The sequence below is a fragment of the Ambystoma mexicanum genome, chromosome 2q (assembly GCF_040938575.1).
Source record: "Ambystoma mexicanum isolate Mex_15411 chromosome 2q, UKY_AmexF1_1, whole genome shotgun sequence".
Lineage (NCBI taxonomy): Eukaryota > Metazoa > Chordata > Amphibia > Caudata > Ambystomatidae > Ambystoma > Ambystoma mexicanum.
The window spans coordinates 228,515,739-228,533,997 of record NC_090924.1 but is presented as its reverse complement, the minus strand read 5'-3'; the positions used below and the strand labels follow the sequence as shown (position 1 = coordinate 228,533,997).

General features: G+C 44.5%; 1 protein-coding gene across 1 annotated transcript in view; it reads left to right on the top strand.

Annotated features, from left to right (window-relative positions):
• The window catches only part of THUMPD1 (THUMP domain containing 1), a 221,447-nt gene that overhangs the window by 47,069 nt on the left and 156,119 nt on the right, over positions 1–18,259 (top strand). The gene's annotated exons all lie outside the window — the stretch shown is intronic.

Sequence of the window (18,259 nt, the reverse complement as noted above, 5' to 3'; positions counted from 1 at the left end):
TAGCCCTGAACTCTTATCACCCCCACCAGCGGAGCCACAGCCGGGGGAAGGCTTGGTACTACTGTCTCTCTGCACGCCTGCCCTATTTCTTAAGCGTTCTCCTAGTCAGGCTGTAGGGACTGGAATCCCCCTCTATCGGCAGCACTAGGGCCAGGCCCGCCACTGTCGGGCTGGCACCCGCGCCTGATGGAAAAACCTCCAGATACAACTCCCTCATAACTATCCTGTCCTTCCTTATTGGGCACCGTTTTCAAGCTAGACCAATATCTGACCTTTCCTTCTCACTAGCATGGCTAAGTTCTTCAACTCGCGGTTTTAGATCTCTAATGGAGTCGTCAAGTATCGTTAAGATACTCATAACCCCTCTTTTAAAAGACTGGACGAGGGCATGAGTAGCCTCCAGTTTTTCCAATCACTTCGCCTCCCCGGGAATAGCCATTGGATGAACTCCTATTTTTGGGGCCCGAAGTTGAAAGAGTAGCTTGAATTTTTTATCAAGCAGGGACTCTAGCCAGATCTCGTCATCCTGCATTGCCGTCGAGGAAGACGAGCTGTCCCCCAAAACTGAGACATCCTGCTGATTCTTAGAATCCAGTCAAGCAAGTAGATACTCTTGCTTCATACACACTTCCTACACCCTGAGGTGACTTTACTAACTAGGACAGTATTGGCATTAATATATCGCTTTTGTACTTAACCTTTTCGGTTTTACCAACCTCAGAATTTATTAACGGGTTCGCGGAGCATGTGAGCACTTTTAAATCCCCCAATGAAGCTTAGATAAAACCTTTCCTGGCAAATATTAGTTCAAAACAAATGTATCACCTATGAGGGACAGTAAGAATAAAAATCAGTGGGTTAGAAGAGTCTGCTGGGAGCAAGGACAGCCAAAGTCAATTTGGAACGAAGACTATGGAGCCGAGGCACTTATTAGATAAAACAAAGTCTAGCACAAAATTGGAGAGTTGTTGTAGAAAATCACTGTGTGTCAACAAGCTGTTATTCTTGTGACAGTTGGAGCTGAGCACAACTCTAGAAAAGGCAGCTACTGCAAGACTCGACTGAGAAAAGCAAGCTACAGACTAACAGGTAGTCGGAACAGTACCTTATGTTAGAAGAGGAGGATACAGCTGGCTTTTGTCTTGGTTGCAGTGTTGTAGATTCTGTGTTCCTGGGCCTTAGTCGTCGGGACAAGAGCGAGGATGTCTGGAGGATTCCTGCACAGCAGTTCGGAGGTCGGCGGCAGCTACGGGCTCTTTTCAATTCAGCGGCACTTTGCGGTTTCGTTTCAGCTACCGGCAAATAGCACGACTGCGGATCTTGGACACTGGTTGGGCCTCCTTTGCTCCTTGAATCCAGCAGTCTGAGGTGACTCGCTTGGGTTGTCCTGCTTCGGGATGGTCCTCTGTATCTTCCTGGAGCTCAGAGGTCAAGCTTAAAGACCATGCACTCGACTATGGATTCCTCGACCCTTGGCACTCTGTTCTAGCAGCAGCAAAGAAGTACAGCCAGTTGGGGAAAGTCCTCAAACAAAGTTCGTCTTGAGGTGATTTGGTCCCACCAACCCAAGGGAAGAATTTGTCCTTTCCGGAGCTTCTCTTGTTGATTAGGAAAAGCTGTTTCAGCACCGCTGCAGGGCTTCACCGGGCAGTTCAATGGTCCAGGAGGATGATGCAAGCTTCTCTTCATGATTCCTTAGTCGGATGTTTCTTCCAGTGGTCGACTCTGTCTTCAGTCCAAGAAGCTTCGCTTTTTATACAGGTTTCTCCGATTCATGCACATCCTTGTGGTCACTAAAACAGCAGGGTGGCTGTCCTGGATGCATTCAGGTAACCAAGGAGTCTAAGGACAGGGGAGTTTCGGGCACCTCCCACACTTCCTCCCCTGCCAAACACACTGGAGCCAGAGGCGGGTTTCAGTACTGAAGCCCGCCAAAGGCAAAACGAACAAAGGGTTTAAACCTGGTTTGGCACGTAGAGTAAAACCCAAGAAAGTCCTCACAAACAGTAAAGGCAAAAAAGACCGGGTCATTTTGACTCAATGGTCACCCATGGGTGCTATACTGCAGCTGAGGATTCAGCCTGTGGTAAAAATACACCACCAGCCATTTAAAGTAGTGAGGGAAACATTAAAAATGTTACATGAGTAAATAGGAACAGGGGCTATTAAGTAACCCCCAGCACTCCACATAAAATGGGGTGTGCTGGACCTACATAGGAAAAGGTAAGTAAAGTCAATTTCACTTTACTATTCTTGGGAACTGTAGTTCACTCAAGAAAAGGTATTTCGACCTGAAGAGAAATCTAAAGGATTTCTCTGCGACACTGAACTCCATGTGCTGTCACCATACACAAAGTAGATGCCTATGGAGTTTGTCAGACTCCAGAAACCCAAAGAAACGCAGAGTCCAAATAAGATAAAAAATATATGTTTGAGAAAAAGGTCTGGCTCGCCCCAGGGTAGAAATTAAAGTTCAGCGAGAGAGCAGGGGGTCTCTAAAGTGGGAGGAATTGAGCACTAAAATGAAAATCCTCCATAACACAAACTGAGAGGGTGTTTCACGCCGGTTTTGTTGGATGCTATGGGGATTGTGGGGGGGTCATGATACTGTTGTGCAAACATCCCTGCTTGATATTGAAAATGGTGATCACTGATGGTGCGGGGCACATACGTTCTCCTCATTGACTTCCTCAAGGGGGAAGTGGTAGGTTTGCCTAATTTGTATGTTCCCCCGCTTCCTAACTCTGCCTTGCTCATAGAACTTCAAGATCTACTGGTTAGACAAATGGTTGACTGGTGGGAGGAGATTTTAATGATTTATGAATTTAACCCTACATCGACATATGCACTCGATTCCCTGGGACGCATTCCTCGACTAACCTCCACAACTTTGTAGGGGCCATATAGGGTGGATGTGTGGCGTGTACTTGCCTCTGGAGTCAATGCTAGTCCTCCCTTTCAGGGGTCCCTGCTTGCGTATTTACCACTTTTTGATATCTAATATTGATATTGCCAGTGTCTCTGATGTGTGTTACTCCCTGCTTCTTCTAACGCTCCCCGGCCACAGCGCTCCACTCATGTGGCGCTTGAAAGTATACTATTTGGGATTCCCTGACATTATGACGCCTTGCGGATATAACTGGTCAGTACCTTGTGCTGGATGATCCTGTGAGACTATGGGAGGGGTACAAATCAGTGTTTTGGGGGGAAATCCATTCCTTTGTAACTTGGGCGGGGGGGGGGTGAGATAATGGGGCGAGGGGGAGAAGAGATGCTATTGAATCTCCATACCTGTGTGACGTCCGGCATCTTGTTATATAGCTGATGAGTCTCCTGAGACAATCGTAACTGTGCAACGGCTAATGCTCGCCTATGTCATCTGGCATCCCGTCTCGGCTGTATGAAATTGTTAAAGTGGAAAAATTGTTGGTATGGCTGTAGAAGCTCTCCTCTCCAAGTTTTGTGCATGCCATTAAAGTTGACGACCGAGACATGACTCTTGCAGACGTAGAAATTGGTGCAGCTTTTGCTGACTATTATAGTAGTCGGTATGCTGCACTGCCTGCCTCATTGGGACTAGTACGCACTAATCATTTAGAGGATATCCTGTTACCGTCTGTTTTCTGTCCAAAGAGAAACCCTAGATTGCGAAATTATGCAGGAAGAGTTGACTGAGGCTATTGCTTCCCTCCAGTCCCATAAATCACTGAGGCCCAATTGCTTTCCGACTGAACTGTGGAAGAATCTGACCTGTAAAGATTTCCCGGCTTGCAGAGACAGTTATCCCCCAACCTGAGACGGGCCACCATAATAGTTTCCTAAGAAAGGCAAACCGCTGGAGTGCTGTGCCTCATGTAGGGCCCATCTCATTGATCAATGTTGAGGTGAAGGTGCTTGCGACAATTTTGGCTGCCTGGCTGATGACCATACTGTACTCACTGATTTTTCCACCTTGACCCTGCAGCCCCCTTCCACTCCCCCGGAGCAGATTTTCTTGACGGACAGGGTCCACCGGTATGAGCATCCGCAGGTTGCATCTGGCATTGCAAAAACAAAGGGGTGATGGCTGGAAGGTTTAGAATTACTCCTCTGGCAATTGCTCTGGGCAACTCTCCAGACAATTGTTCTTCGCCTGCCAAGCCATTACAGAGAGGAGAAAGATAATATGCAATCAGGCTTGGTCCCACCTGCAAGGTCACATCCCTTCTGCACAACACCACAAGCATCCCCAGATGTGTTTCAACCTCATTGTTGGGCGTTATCAGTGAGGAGTAGCTGGGTCTCTAAAACAGGGCTGCGTCTGTCATCCACTTGCCACAGTGGTGATTGATTTCGAGAAAGCATTTGACTGGGTCTGCTGGAACTTCTTATGGACTGGGTTGACGCAGATGGGATTTGGGACGCCCTTTATGACAAACATGGGGAATGGGTTAGTTTCTTTGTCCTTTCTCCTCAGAGCGGGGGAACATGCTGGGGTGTCCTTTTTCACTGTTCCTTTTTGTTTTTGTTATAGAGCTACTGGCGATCTCTCCTGCGGGTTGACCCCTCGTGGGTAGGGCTTAGATGGGCCAGCTGGCAGGGAGGGTCGGGTGTCGCTTTATACAGACGACCTCCCTTTTCTCAGAAAACCACGTTACTCTTATCCCAGAGTCTTGGGAACACTACACAACTTGGAACAATACAGCAGGCTTTGCGTTAATCCAAACAAATTCACCATGTTCCCATTTTCAGGGTGATGCTGAAGCTACCCCACTGGTTTGTACAGTACAAATGGCTACTGAATCTTTTTCTTATCTCGGCATTCATATATGTTGCACTCCTGTATCCTTCCTGAGCCTCAATTTCACGCCCGTTACGCAGAGCTTTGCTCCAGACGTTCAATTCTGGTATGCTCTTTCAACCCCCCCCCCCCCACTCCCACCCCCCAAGCCCCTTCTATGTTAGGCTGCACAGCCGTTTTCAAGATGATGGGCCTTTCCAATTATTTGTATGTCCTTCAGAACACACCGTTAAGGATTCCCAGTGCTGATGATTGAGAGGAATTTACTGTGGGCTGGATCCCAACCCAGAATCGCTCTGGTTACGCTGTATGGATCTGTTTAGGAGATCAGAATGAGCCTTCCGAATGTTTTTCATTATTATTGGGCATCCCAATTTGGCTATTGTCCATGGCTACACAGTGATGGATCTCTGTCGCATATGGGATTTGAAAGCTCTTGGTTTCTAGTTGCAATCCGCTTCAGATGTTGTACGCCTGCCGAGGACATCTCCGCAAATAGTTTGTTCACATCGAGCAGTCGCAACATTCCAAGCCTAGAATTGTATGTCTGAATGGCCTCCTTGTGGGGTGATATAAACCTCCTGAAGGTTTGTAAGCTGAGTTATTGCTGGTAGGTGGGCACGCAAATGTATCTGTTTACTGGGTGACGGGCTCGCTGAAGGCTGTTTGGTGGACTTTGAGACTTTGCAGCAGGGATTCTCATTGTCCCCATGTGACCAGTTTTTATATGTGCAATTCCAGCATGCTATGACTACACCATATTGGACCGGATATGGTCTTCCTCCACAGTCTTCACACAGCCAAAATTAACATAGAGTTAATACTCGAGTGAGCGATTTCATCGCAACTAGGTTAGCCTTAATGTTCAGCCTCAATCCCTCCTAAAGATTCAACAAAAGCGGTAAATGGATGTTTGCTTGCTGGAAACGGAAGGGTGGCAGGAAGCCCTAATGCTTCCGTGTGAGATTGCTATCCCGACTACACTTGGATTCCAATTGAAAATTCTGCATAGCGTTTATTATGCACGTGTTTTCATTTTTAAATGTGGTTGTGATATGAATATAAGCTGCTTGCGCTGTTGTGCTCCCAAAGGATCATTTAATATGGTAGTGCCCGATGGTAGAAGGTTTCTGGAGCACCGTCTTTACTCAGATGTTGGTGATACTTGATCAATAACTTCTGATTGATCCAAAACTTTGTTTTTTGAGGGTATGGAGTGATTCTGCCTACTCTCGCTATGAGAAGCTCCTTCAGTCCACTGCACTGGCTTTAGCTAAATGCAACATCGCAATGTCCTGGGGAGCATGTCCATCAGTGGACACCAGGGTTCAAAATGAAGATTTGATGTGTAGGAGCTAAAACCAGCTCCTGGGTTTGTTTATTTATTTATAGCACGCACCAGACCCGAGGGTATCCGGGCACGTGTACAAGAATACTTTAAGCTTTACAGATTACAATTACTTACAGGTTACAATTACACATTACAAGAAGATGAGTATGCATTGTACAGGATGTATACAGTTAAATAAAGAATATCGAATATATACAAGGGGTTTGAGTGCAAAGGTGTATACACAGTATGTCTTGTCAGTCAGGAATCATGGAGACGTAGGTCATGTTTATAGATCCATTTTCTTTGAGCCATTTAACTCAGTTAAGTCTGAAGTGTGAGTAGGATTGGTCAGACCTTAGGAGGGGTGGGAGGGAGTTCGACAACTGGGCAGCTTTGACAGGGAAGCTGGGAAGCTGTTGCCTCTGGCAGTGCTCAGTTTGAATAGGGGTACCACTAGCTGGGCATCACCCAGTTGGCAGGAGCTACTATTTGGGGGGGGGGTACCATGTGCGAGTACACAGCACACTATAAATCTAACTTCCACATGAGATGCACACTAGCTTCATGCCCATTATCTAGGATACATTAAATAAAAATATTACCTAGATGTGTCCCATTCTTTATGGACATTCTTGTATGCATGCTCGTATGGCATTAGGTGGCCTGGGAAGTGTGACGAATCGAAGGTATCTGGGCAAGTGGGACCTCACTGGGAGGGACACCCCTCCAACCCCCCCCCCCTTTAGGGGACAAGTACTCCCATTCCTGTGAGCATTTCCATTAGCCACACAACATAGTAGCATACGTGGGACTATCTGCTACAAAGACTAATGGAACATCTGCATATTTGGGTAAAGGCAATGCTGGAACCAACCAACCAGCCAGGAAAGGTAGAAGACCGTTTCTTTAAGAGGAGACACATACTTAACTAAGACGAGTGGAGAAGCAGAGTACTATTCGCTTTGGAAGCTCCATGGCGTGCATTGGTGAGGTGGACCCGACACTAGTTCCGGGGGTCGTGGTTTTCGAAGAGCGGCCGAATGCCAGAGTGAGCCCATAGAGACCCGGCGTATCCAACAACTGAGGAACGGAAAGCAGAGTCCTGTGTCGTGTGGTGGCGAGGCCACATTCATATCGGGGTGGGCAGAACGCCTGATGAAACCCGCCAAGACCGTCCAAGGAGGCCAGTGGGAGCATCAACAGCTTCCCATTGTCAACCTCTGCATGCAACAAAAGGGAAAGCGAGAAGTGGGGCACAATTAAACCAAGGAACGAGAGAGGCAGTATCGAAGAGGATCACCTGAGCAAATGCCATGGCCTGCAACGTTCCCGACAGAGGTGTAATGGGCAGAACAGGAGAAGCGGGAGGCCAGCTGGGCAGCAGAAGATGGCAAGAGAAACTCGTCCCTGTACTTGTGAGTTATTTAATATAAATCTGTGTAAATGGAACTGTATAAAGTTGATAAAGAGTTGGTCTGATTAACCCTGTGCGCGAAGTCTATGAAGACTCCGAATCCAGACATATAATGAAGGGACGTTCCTATATGAGCACCAAGATGAAAACTGGTGAAACTGTGGCATAAAACCGTGTAACAAAGGACTTGACAAGAATATCAAGTAAAAGTTGCATAGAGAGAACCCAGCAGAGGGGGAAATGCCAAGTGGGAACAAACTACAGACAAACCGAGAACGCCTCGATCAGTAACAGTCGGGTCTAAAACCTCCAACAAAAAAGCAAGTATCACGAGTAAAGTTGCCACAGCTGCATTGTAAAGAGAGTACAAAACCAAAGACTGTTTTAGAAGAGTGTTAATGCAAGAGAGACTATTAGTGCTAGATAAGCTGCACCAGGTATGGTTTAATATCCTATAGGCAAGATTTTTGTGGAAACTTCTTTCACTTGAATGTTTTGAAAATCTGTCACAAGTTATGCTCATGTGTGCGGTATTGATCATACCAACTGTTTAGGTGTAACACATACTCAATACCGTATGCCCTGCCAAACATTAAAAACTGATGGACAGATATGCACCACACCACCAAAAGGCACATTGCATGATGTGCTCAACTTGTTTCGAATTTGAAACCAATCAGTGCAGCGGTTTAGGCTGTACGCACCTGTTCAGTGGATGCAAATTTTCACAATGGGAAATCCAGTGCGAAAAAGTTTGGAAAAAAAAAAAGGGTGTGGTTTTCTTTTCTAACACTTTATATCTTTCAAACTGTTACCCAAATTTGCACCACACCGGTGCAATTTTGTGAGGCGGTTTGAAAATTCCATAGATCGGTCAAACTAGAGTAAATGTATTGGCAGTATATTTTTTGCAAAGTTTGTAGAACTTAGATTCCCGACTCTTACCCTATAATTTACATGCATCTCTGACTCCGAGCATATTGCAATCCCCATCATATCCATTCTTTAACTTCCACGCCCAAAACTTGCATTTCACTGGGTCCAAACCAATCTTCCCTATGGTGGCTCTATTTCAAAATTGCTATTCTGTTACATACTGTATTTCTCTTAAGGTGCATTTTAGTAACCTTGATGCTCACACCAGAGAGTAAAAAAAACGAAACACATGGAGTCCCAGGGTCTTCTCTACATATCCCATTAACCGTTCAAGCATCAGCATCTGTCTGCTGCCCTTTCCCACATATTTTAGCTTTTATTTCCCCTTCCTTATCCTCTGAACTCTGCATTGTCTGCAGAACCTTTCATATTCACCCTATTCCTTCAATTTTTTTCTTTTAAAATGAACTGTTTTTCATTCTATCTTGAAATTGCTCTCACTGTGGCATTACAAGACTGTGCACGCCATTCATCCACAACGTCTCTAGTGTCTTAAAGCATTGGATCAACATTGAACCAGTCTCTTTGGCGTACAACTGTTCTTATTATAGACAATTGAAATCCCTCAAACTGTTATTTATTAAGTTGTCCCTAGACTAGTACATTTTGCAGCTGGAAGTGCATCTTGTTTCTCTTTTAAACAACATTTAGTATGAACCCCCATCCCACCTCTTCTCTAACTGCATTAGATGCTCGAACTCAGTTGTGGCGTTTTCTGTTGCCCCCTGTTTTTGGAATGCATTGAAATACATGCTGGCCTTCCACCCCCAAACATTGGAACATTGCATCCGTTAACCTAGAATGTTTCTCCTTTTCTATATAGAAGTGCATAAAACGAGTGCAATGGTTTATAAAACGTTCATTCTTAAGGACAATCCACAATCTGGAAAATATGCCATAGTGCACCAAAGCTTTAACGAGTGATGTTGATTTCTCCACATTTTTTTTTTCTCAACTGGGCAAAGAAAAAAACCAAGCACCGATATTCAATTCGGGTCATATTCTTCTTAGTGCAAAGTACTTTCTTGTTTAACTGAGGATTATTTGCATGGTAAATTGTGCAAGTGGCAAGATCTGCTCATTCCTGGGATCGAAAATGAGGGGAGCCGAGAGCTATTTAGCTCCTGTATGTAGCCTGGTTAGATCGTTATCAGGAACTACTTTTGGCTACCCAGGCCAACTGATACTGAACAAACGCACCTATGTGGATTTAACGCTGTGCGTTTGGGACACTCTATAATTAAACCTTAGAACCCATATTTCAGACATTTAAAGTGTAAGGGGGTCATAAATAGTTAACAAAATGTGTTTGCATCTTATGTGGAAGTTAAATTTGAGGGACGCTATGTACTAGTCCTCGTTCCCCAGTGGTAGCTCCTGGTCATCGGTTAATGCTGGATACCCAAGAGCTGGTTTTGGCTCCTGCTTATTCAATATTCATTTCGATCCCTGTACCGGCAAGTGCACATTTTAAGGCCTAAAAAGCTGATTTGCAAAATTCTTACAATGCAAACATTTCAGTTTGCCAGCTCCTTGAATTCTTTTTACATTTTGTATGAATGCTAGTGGGCAATATTCTCAAATTAATACAAATACTTGTTCATTCAAAAGGATTGTTTGTATTATATGCTTAATCCTCAATTCAACTTCATATAGAAATCTTACATTTCACTTAGCAAATTAGTGTTATAAGGGCCACGCCTGTAGAATCCTCATCCTCCTCGTCAACTATCTTCAGGTCAACTGTGAAAATCTACTGGACAAATCCTAGACATGTTTTCGCTACTAATGTAGCTCATCAGGAGGATGTGTCTAGAATAATCAAAATATTGTAGATTTATCAAGGGGAAATTAGTTCAGCTGCATTTTTCTTTCTTTTTTTTAAATCACTTTATTTTGATTTTACATATAACAAACATATTACAACAATATACAGGGTTTCCGCTACTATAACTTGTATAAACAAAAAACACAGTTCAACTCATCGCATATTTTAAATTCAAGCAATACTATTTAACTCTTAAACCTTCCATTAACCTTAAACCCCATTAGTTAAAATAAGACACAAAATCAAAACAAAGACTAACCACAAGACAAATGTATACACCCCTAGCTAACAAACACAAATAGATTTGAACTACACTCCCCCATACATATGATTTGTGGGCCCCCAAAGTTCTAAATACCTCTCCTCTCGATTTTGTCTCCTAAACAGACATTTTTCAAAAGCTGAAAGTATTTGCATATCTGATAACCAGACCCCTACAAGAGGCTTATTTCTTTTTTTCCACATTTTCAGAATTTGCTTAGTCGCCACAAGAAGAGCTTTATCGATCCAGCATGACGACTCACACGCATGTTTGCATCTACCCTCATCTGAAAGCAAAATCGCTGCATTTGAAGTACGCGGAAATGATATGCCCCAAATAGCATCAATTCTGTCCAATACATCAATAGCATTTCCAAATGCATCAATAGCATTTCCATATTTCACAGGCCAGAAGACTTGTCCACTGGCTCCCCGTCAAGGAAAGAATCAACTTTAAAATCCTCACTCTCACACACAAGTGCATCAATCACACAGCACCCCCCTACCTATCTGAAACTATAACTAAGAACTCTTCCATCCGTCCCAGAAGAAGCCATCACGCCAACCAACTCCGAGTACCCACTGTAAAAAGAGCCAAAGCCGGCGGCATAGGCTTCCCACACATAGCTCCTAAACTCTGGAATGCCCTCCCTAACTCACTCAGAGCAGAACCTTCTTTGTACTCCTTTCGCAAATCTCTCAAAACCACTCTTTTCAACTAACTCCATCCTTCCTTCACCCACACCAGCTCGCATACGTCTGTTACGAAATATGCCTTGTAATGAAAACTGCTTTGTAACATCTTCCTTCCACGGTAACCAGATTATGTATGTCCTCATGTAACAGCGCCACGATGCCCCCGGGCTGACGTGCGCTTTAAATAAATCTGAATAAATAAATAAATAAAATAAATAAAAGCATGTGAAGCAATGAACCTCTCGCCCATTTACAGCCCCAACACAAATCGGTATCTGTCAAGCCCATCTCATGCATATGAAGCAGAGTCCAGTATAAGTGGCCTAAGACCCTTTGATCAATATAGCGTAGTTTCAAACCCATCTTGGCCTTAACAGCTACCCTCCATTATTCCTCCCGCTCCTTTGCCGAACTAATCGTTCCCAACCTGCAATTTTTCTTTTGTATCATAACAGACCTTTGATGTCCATTTTCCTAATGATAAATCAATGTGTGTCTAAATTGATCTTCCTGTTAGGGTGTGAGCATCGTCCAGCGGGTACTTGAGGGAGGGAGGGCCTGGGGCAACAAGCTAAATTCCGAAGGTGTGGGACTGTTATATAACTTTCTCTGACATTCTTGTCTTGATGGCATTAGTCTATTCAGCCTGTAGCAGGAGGACACCTGTCGTCCCATGTTGGCTGTTAAGCTAGCTTGGAAGGATAGTGAGCCTGAAGCATAATGTGCCTATGTTATAGGTTTGAAAACTAGTTGGACTGACTCAACCTTTCATCTTTCAGAGTACAGTATGCCTTACTATGTAGCACAATTTTGCTGCAGGAAGGGGACAATTTCAGCCTAAAAAGACCACCATTCCTTCTCTCCCTGTGGAAAGGCGTCCTACCACTGAGAGATGAAAGCCAGTGCGACTCTTATAAGGGGATACCAGAACACCAAGAGAAAAGGAGTCCATCCCCTACGCGTGGGAGACTGTTGGGTCACCTCTGGGAGACTTCATGCCACACCTCCGTACTAGGAGCCTGCTTTACCACACTGAAGATGCTACCAAGGATCACGATGACAAAACAACCACTGCAGGCTTCGCTTGGAGGATAGCTCTGTATCACAATGAAGGGGCAACCTCACCAGCCCCACACCTGAAGTACATTGCTATCGGCCGCAAGAGACAACCCCTTCACACCTCTGTAGTAGGAGCACAATATTTTACATTCAGGAGATAATGTATTGTGTTGAGAAAATGCCCACGTAAGGTTCACCTGAAGGAGAGCTCCAAATCTCCACGAAACTAGAACTTCTTCAGGACATAGCAGTATCGCCCCAAAAAACAACCACACTATTTCACACCAAGCAGACAGACACTGAATCACAATGGGAAAACCACTTTGGATTTCCCTTGAAGTAGAGTTTAGTATCCCCATGAAGGGATAACCAATGCAGCCTCTCTTGTACCCACTACCCGCCTATGTCTGCAAATGTTGCTACACCCCTCGCCCCCACAGCACACACAAACACATCAGATTAGTGAACAAAGAGAAATAATCTTACTGGAGAGGGGTGAGTACCAGCTAGTTATTCATATATATATATATATATATATATATATATATATATATATATATATATATATATATATATATATATATATATATATATATATATATATATATATTTTGTACTTCAAACGCAAAGAACAAAATGCGCGCCGCACACATTTTCTGGCAATCCTTGGCAATAGGGTGACCTCTTACACCAGGGGGCAAACATTCAAGTTGCAAGCTACTAGCCAATCCTAGAAAAGCCACTTGCCCCCTAAATTCCATAAATACACACCACAAGAGTCAAAGATCACTAGCCAATGGCTAATAGCGGGTGTTAACTTTGCACTCAACGCAGACATTTGATAAAATCCATGCCAGTGGTGAGTATGCAGGTGTTTGATGGCAATGGCGAGAGTACCTGGACATTTGATGGCGATCCATAGCTTTTTGGACATATGTTAATCTCTAGTGCCATCATGCCCTATTTCTGTAACCATGGCCCTCTGAACTCTGCCTAGGAGGATATGGTAGGAGATCCACATTTCAGTGAGCCTCTTATCTGGTATTGCTGAACTCTGCAGCAGCCTCTGCATATCTGCTTTGCTTGTAGTTGAGCATTTGCTTTGTGTCTTTTATTTTTTTAAATTTTTTTTTGCTGCTGCACCGTGGCAGCCACGCATGTCTCTTGCTATAGCTCGAAGAAGAAGCTCTCCCCTGCGGAAGTTTTTGGACCGCTATGTCTTAACAGGTCCTCAAACCACTAGCATCTTCATAATCGACCAAAACTTGAACGTCGAACTGACTCTGGTGGCTTCCTTGATCTGCATCCTTTAAACACTGCATCGGCCCGCAACAAGCTTCGCCTTGAACCAGTCAATGCCTGCTCCCTTTATAGATCAATGCAACCAGCCGCAAACAAACCTGCTTCAACCATCTCGAAAAACATTAACAAGCCGCAGTTGATGCCATTGAACTGCCCCAAGCTGAGTACAGGTCCAACATATTTGGCTCCCCCCTATATCACACCCCCACTCCACCTATATGATTCTTGTTAGGAAAGATTTCTTAATTGTGGGTAATTTTCCTTCCATGTGGCAACCCCTAAACTTTTTGCTGTTGTTTTCACCATGATCTAGACTTTGCCAGAGAAGTGCAGCCTTCTGCCGCACTCCTCTGGGCTTTCGCTCCATTCTTATGGGGAAACTGACATGCCCTTAAGACAGTAGTACCGGGAAACGCTGTTTTCCGTAGTTTCTTTATCATGGTGCAGTTTTCGCGCAACATGGCACAAGAGGGCACTGTAAGCTACGTTACTGCTCTCTTGGGTCTCTAGTCTTCTACAGGCCCTAGATGCTCTCTTTGGATTGTAAATGAACGGTGCAAGTGAATCACGGACGGGATTGGTGGCAGCGATCGTTTCTTGTGTTTTTGAGCTCCTTTTGGCGTTTTAAGCGCGTTTCTCACGCTTAGCCCAAAATGGTGGCCTGGCTCCCAAAATGGCCAGACCACGAGGCTCTTTGTCCTGTCCGCTGACCGTCTTGCCCCCTTCACCTCCCCCAGGTCGAGCCGGCCTGGGGCCTTCCTTATTTGGGCATGTACTTTCCCGCGAAACACAGATGCTTTCGCGGGCTTCTACAGGCCTTGTGTGTGCCTCCAGGATGGGGGCTGGGATGTCTGGTCCCAATACACATCCTGGGCGCCAGAGAGTGTAGGGTGGCGTGAATGCCTGGGACCCCCGTGGTCCGTGATAAGGTCCACAGATGGTGTGAGTGTTTTATGAGCGGATCTCTCATTGGGTCCCCTCCGTTTTGGCGCGAAGGGAACCGTGGATAAGAGGGGGCTGGAAACGCCACTACCAGGTCGATCTCCTGAGTTCTCACGAACAAAGGAATACAGGAGCCAAGTATCCTGCAGCGACAAGGCTGAACCGAGGAATCGCTGGTGACCCGCTGAAGGACTGCTCCTCTGCACTGCTGTCGCTTTGTGAAACCCTTTCTACCTCGGATCGAACGAGAAGGCCTGTACTGGTACTTCGACCCTTGGAATAGTGGGAACAACTATTCTCAGCATCTTCACCATCTCCTACACGTAAGCCTTCGGAAGTGTCTCTGGGCCATCCAGCAGACTGACCAGCCTACCCAGGAGTCTTACTCTGTAACCGCCATCAGGTTGTGTGGTATTACGAGTTCTTGTCCCTCTCACACGATTCATACACTTGGCATTCCCAGGTGAGAAGTGTACCTTTGGCTGAAATACACACGGCCGCTCCGTTGCCCTGCTGTGGTAACAAACTGTGCGGGTTCACTTCGTTTGGGACGCCCTCAACTCAACTTCTGCTGCTGCGGAATCTACATGACGACGAGACGTCCCCTGCTCCTATCTGAACCTGCCAGCACTGAAACTGATGCGGAGAAGCCTGGGTCTGCTTGCATCGGGGACCGGTGAGTAGCATCGCTAGGAACTGGTCGCCCTCCTGCAGGAGCCCATAGCTTTTCCCCGCTGTGTCTAACAGCACGCCTTCCCGTACTTGCGCTCTGCTTCTGCCCACAGTGGAGGCTACGCTTCAGTCGCAGAGCTCTGTCCATCTTCATTTGTTCACCAAACTAAACTGCCTGATTCCCTTGAAGAGACTCCCCTTTTTGCCCATTGGCACCAGCGTGTGCAGGTACTTTTGAGCACAAGGCTCCACTCTTCGCAGGGCTTGGACTTCCTTTTAGTTAGGTGCCTCTGAAGGCGGACTGGGTCTAATTATTATTCGCACTGCCTGTTTTCCTCCCCATCTAGATGGTCTACAGATTTCGTGCATCTAACTCGTTCGACTCGTTGGTATTTGTATATATATATTGTATTGGTTTGGTATGTGTTGGTTTACTTGAATTTTATTGTGAGTTCTTGCTACGGTCAATGTTACAAAGGCCTTGTAATGTGTATATATTTTTAATATAACACCTGTGTGGAGTAATTTGTGAGTGTCCTTGCTTTGTGTGCTCATTGCGGGCTTTCAGTCACCCTCACCCCTCTTGAGACCTAGTCTTGACCGCCGCGATCGCTACCCTGATTGGTCTGGCTTGTCCAGAGGTTACCCTGTTCCAAGAAACTAGGCTGGCCTTCTGAACCTCTGCCCCTCCAGGACAGAGTTCAGACATCCGTCTTAACAATTCTCAGATGGGTTTGTCTTATATGTGTTCTGCAAGGTTAACAGCATTGGGGGGATTCCTTATTTTAGTAAATTCGATGCACCTCTCACAATAAAGAGACAAAAATAAGACTTTACGACTTTATTTTTTACTTAATTTTCTTCACCTCCAATTTACATTTCATTTAAATTTTGCTTTACTTTAGGATGGCATCTTAGCTTATCCCCTAATAAGACAAGCTTTTCGTTTAAATATAGCAGTGGTGTCATTCATTCCAAATGCGCCCCGTCAGATATTTTACGAAGCATCCAACAACCTTCTTATTTCCCTATAGTCACAGGAAGCAAAATTGTCAGCCAAATGCAAATTTACCACAAACCATGACCCCCTTTGAAAGTGTGTGGAGTTGGACTATATGCAAGTGGGTGTTGCCCTCCAGGATTCTATGTTTGTTAGGACTCGCATTCTGCATTTCAAGCATGTTTTCCTTAAGCGCATTAGTCAGCTGCCAATCACGGCATTCCTGTTGAGCAATAATGACCTCTTGCAGGATGAGAAAGAATGAGCAACTCGAAAGATTAGGAATAACGGCCATCAAGCAGAATACTCACTCTTGACCAGTTGACATGTGAGCTACAGTAATGGCAAAATGCAGGGGGTAAGCAATATTGACCCTATTGAAGGTATTCACAATAATGACCAAAAGGCAGGGTTAACGATACTGCAGAAGAGGCAGGGCAGTTAAATAAACAAGTGGGAGCAGATTAGCACTGTCTAGCTCATATAGTATCAATTACCTTCAGACGTAGTCATTGTTCTAAGCTCATGCACGATTACCAATAAATAACACGTCAGACGGATCTGAGATTTTATTGCTTGTGTTTCCAACTGATTTCACCCACCCCTCACCAGATAGAACATATCTTCCAAAAGCTTTTTGCACCCTCTATCAACAACCTCATGTGCCAATCTCTACTCTGTCCAGCTAACAACATTCCAACCACAAGGACATACTTTGCACTGTAGCGTCGCCCTAATGGTTATTTATTTGCATTTTTGGGCACATCAAAGTGTGCAAGTGTTTTAGCAATATGCTGATCATCAAATTAAACCTGACGAGGAGAGGAAAGGGGACGGATGCAACTTAGCTTTGACGTTTCTGACTTAAGGTCCAGCTTTCAATCCATGCTTCCCCTTTTTGACCAACATTCTGATCATAGGCAGGTCCCTGAACACCATTATAAAGTGCAATACAACCCAAAAAAAACATTGAGGCGTCGTAAGCAGCTCTACAGATAAGGGGTTTATCGGCCAATTTTACTCCCTAAAATAGGGAATTGCTTCACAAAAATAAAAATAGGGCATCAAAATACTCCCAACAATAAATGGGAAACGGACATGTAGAACATTGTGCCCCTTCTTTCACCCACACAGCTCATTGGATTTGTTTGACATTAGTGCACGTGATACCACAGGAAGAAACTGGTATTATTGCTGCCTGTTCAGAAGAAGTAAACCTATACTTTTAATGTGTATGAATAATTGGGTGCAAAGAAATTTTGATTGCAAAAATATTTCCGTTTTTCAGTTAAAAACATTTTATTCACAAATAAAAAAATATTACAAATGGGAAATTGACTTAGATTTGTACTCACTAAAAAAAAAAAAAAAAATTCCCAACTTTAAAAAATGGAGAGTAGAATACTCCACTTCCAAATCTTATCTGGAGCACTGGGCGTAAGGCCTAGTGACTAAATCCTAGCAGTTGAAACCAGACATTCTGGTGTGAAATAATGGGAATTATGTTGGTTTAGTAATTGCTACCCCTTCTAATGGTGGTAACAATTGTGAATGGCTGTTAATAGGCAGTATGCCTCCGTTTTTGGTCGTTTTTAGTAGCTGGATGTTTGTATCCCTAATGAAACCCTGTTCATAAACCTGCTGCAGTTTCCAATACATATTTAGAAAGCCTAGACTGGCATGTCCCATGGCTTGAGGGTCATTTGATGTTCAATGCTGCAATGTCATTGACGAGCCCTAGGTTATTTGTGTCTCCCGCCCACTCCCCGCCCCACACCTTTTGCGTCCCTCATGATCTAGGTGAAGTAATGTCGCTGATTCTAATCCCACATTTGTCCAAAATTGTCATCTGGGGCAAATTTGTTATTTGTTTCTGTATCTGCGTTTTCATTTTCTTTAAATCTTCTTTTATTTTTTGTGTTTTTTAACAAATTTTGGACTAATTGTAAATATCCTGGAAACCAGTATGAAGTGCTATATATAAGAAAGGGAAGTAGAGGAAATGGAGGCTATGAAGTTGAGAGACTTTGGAATCA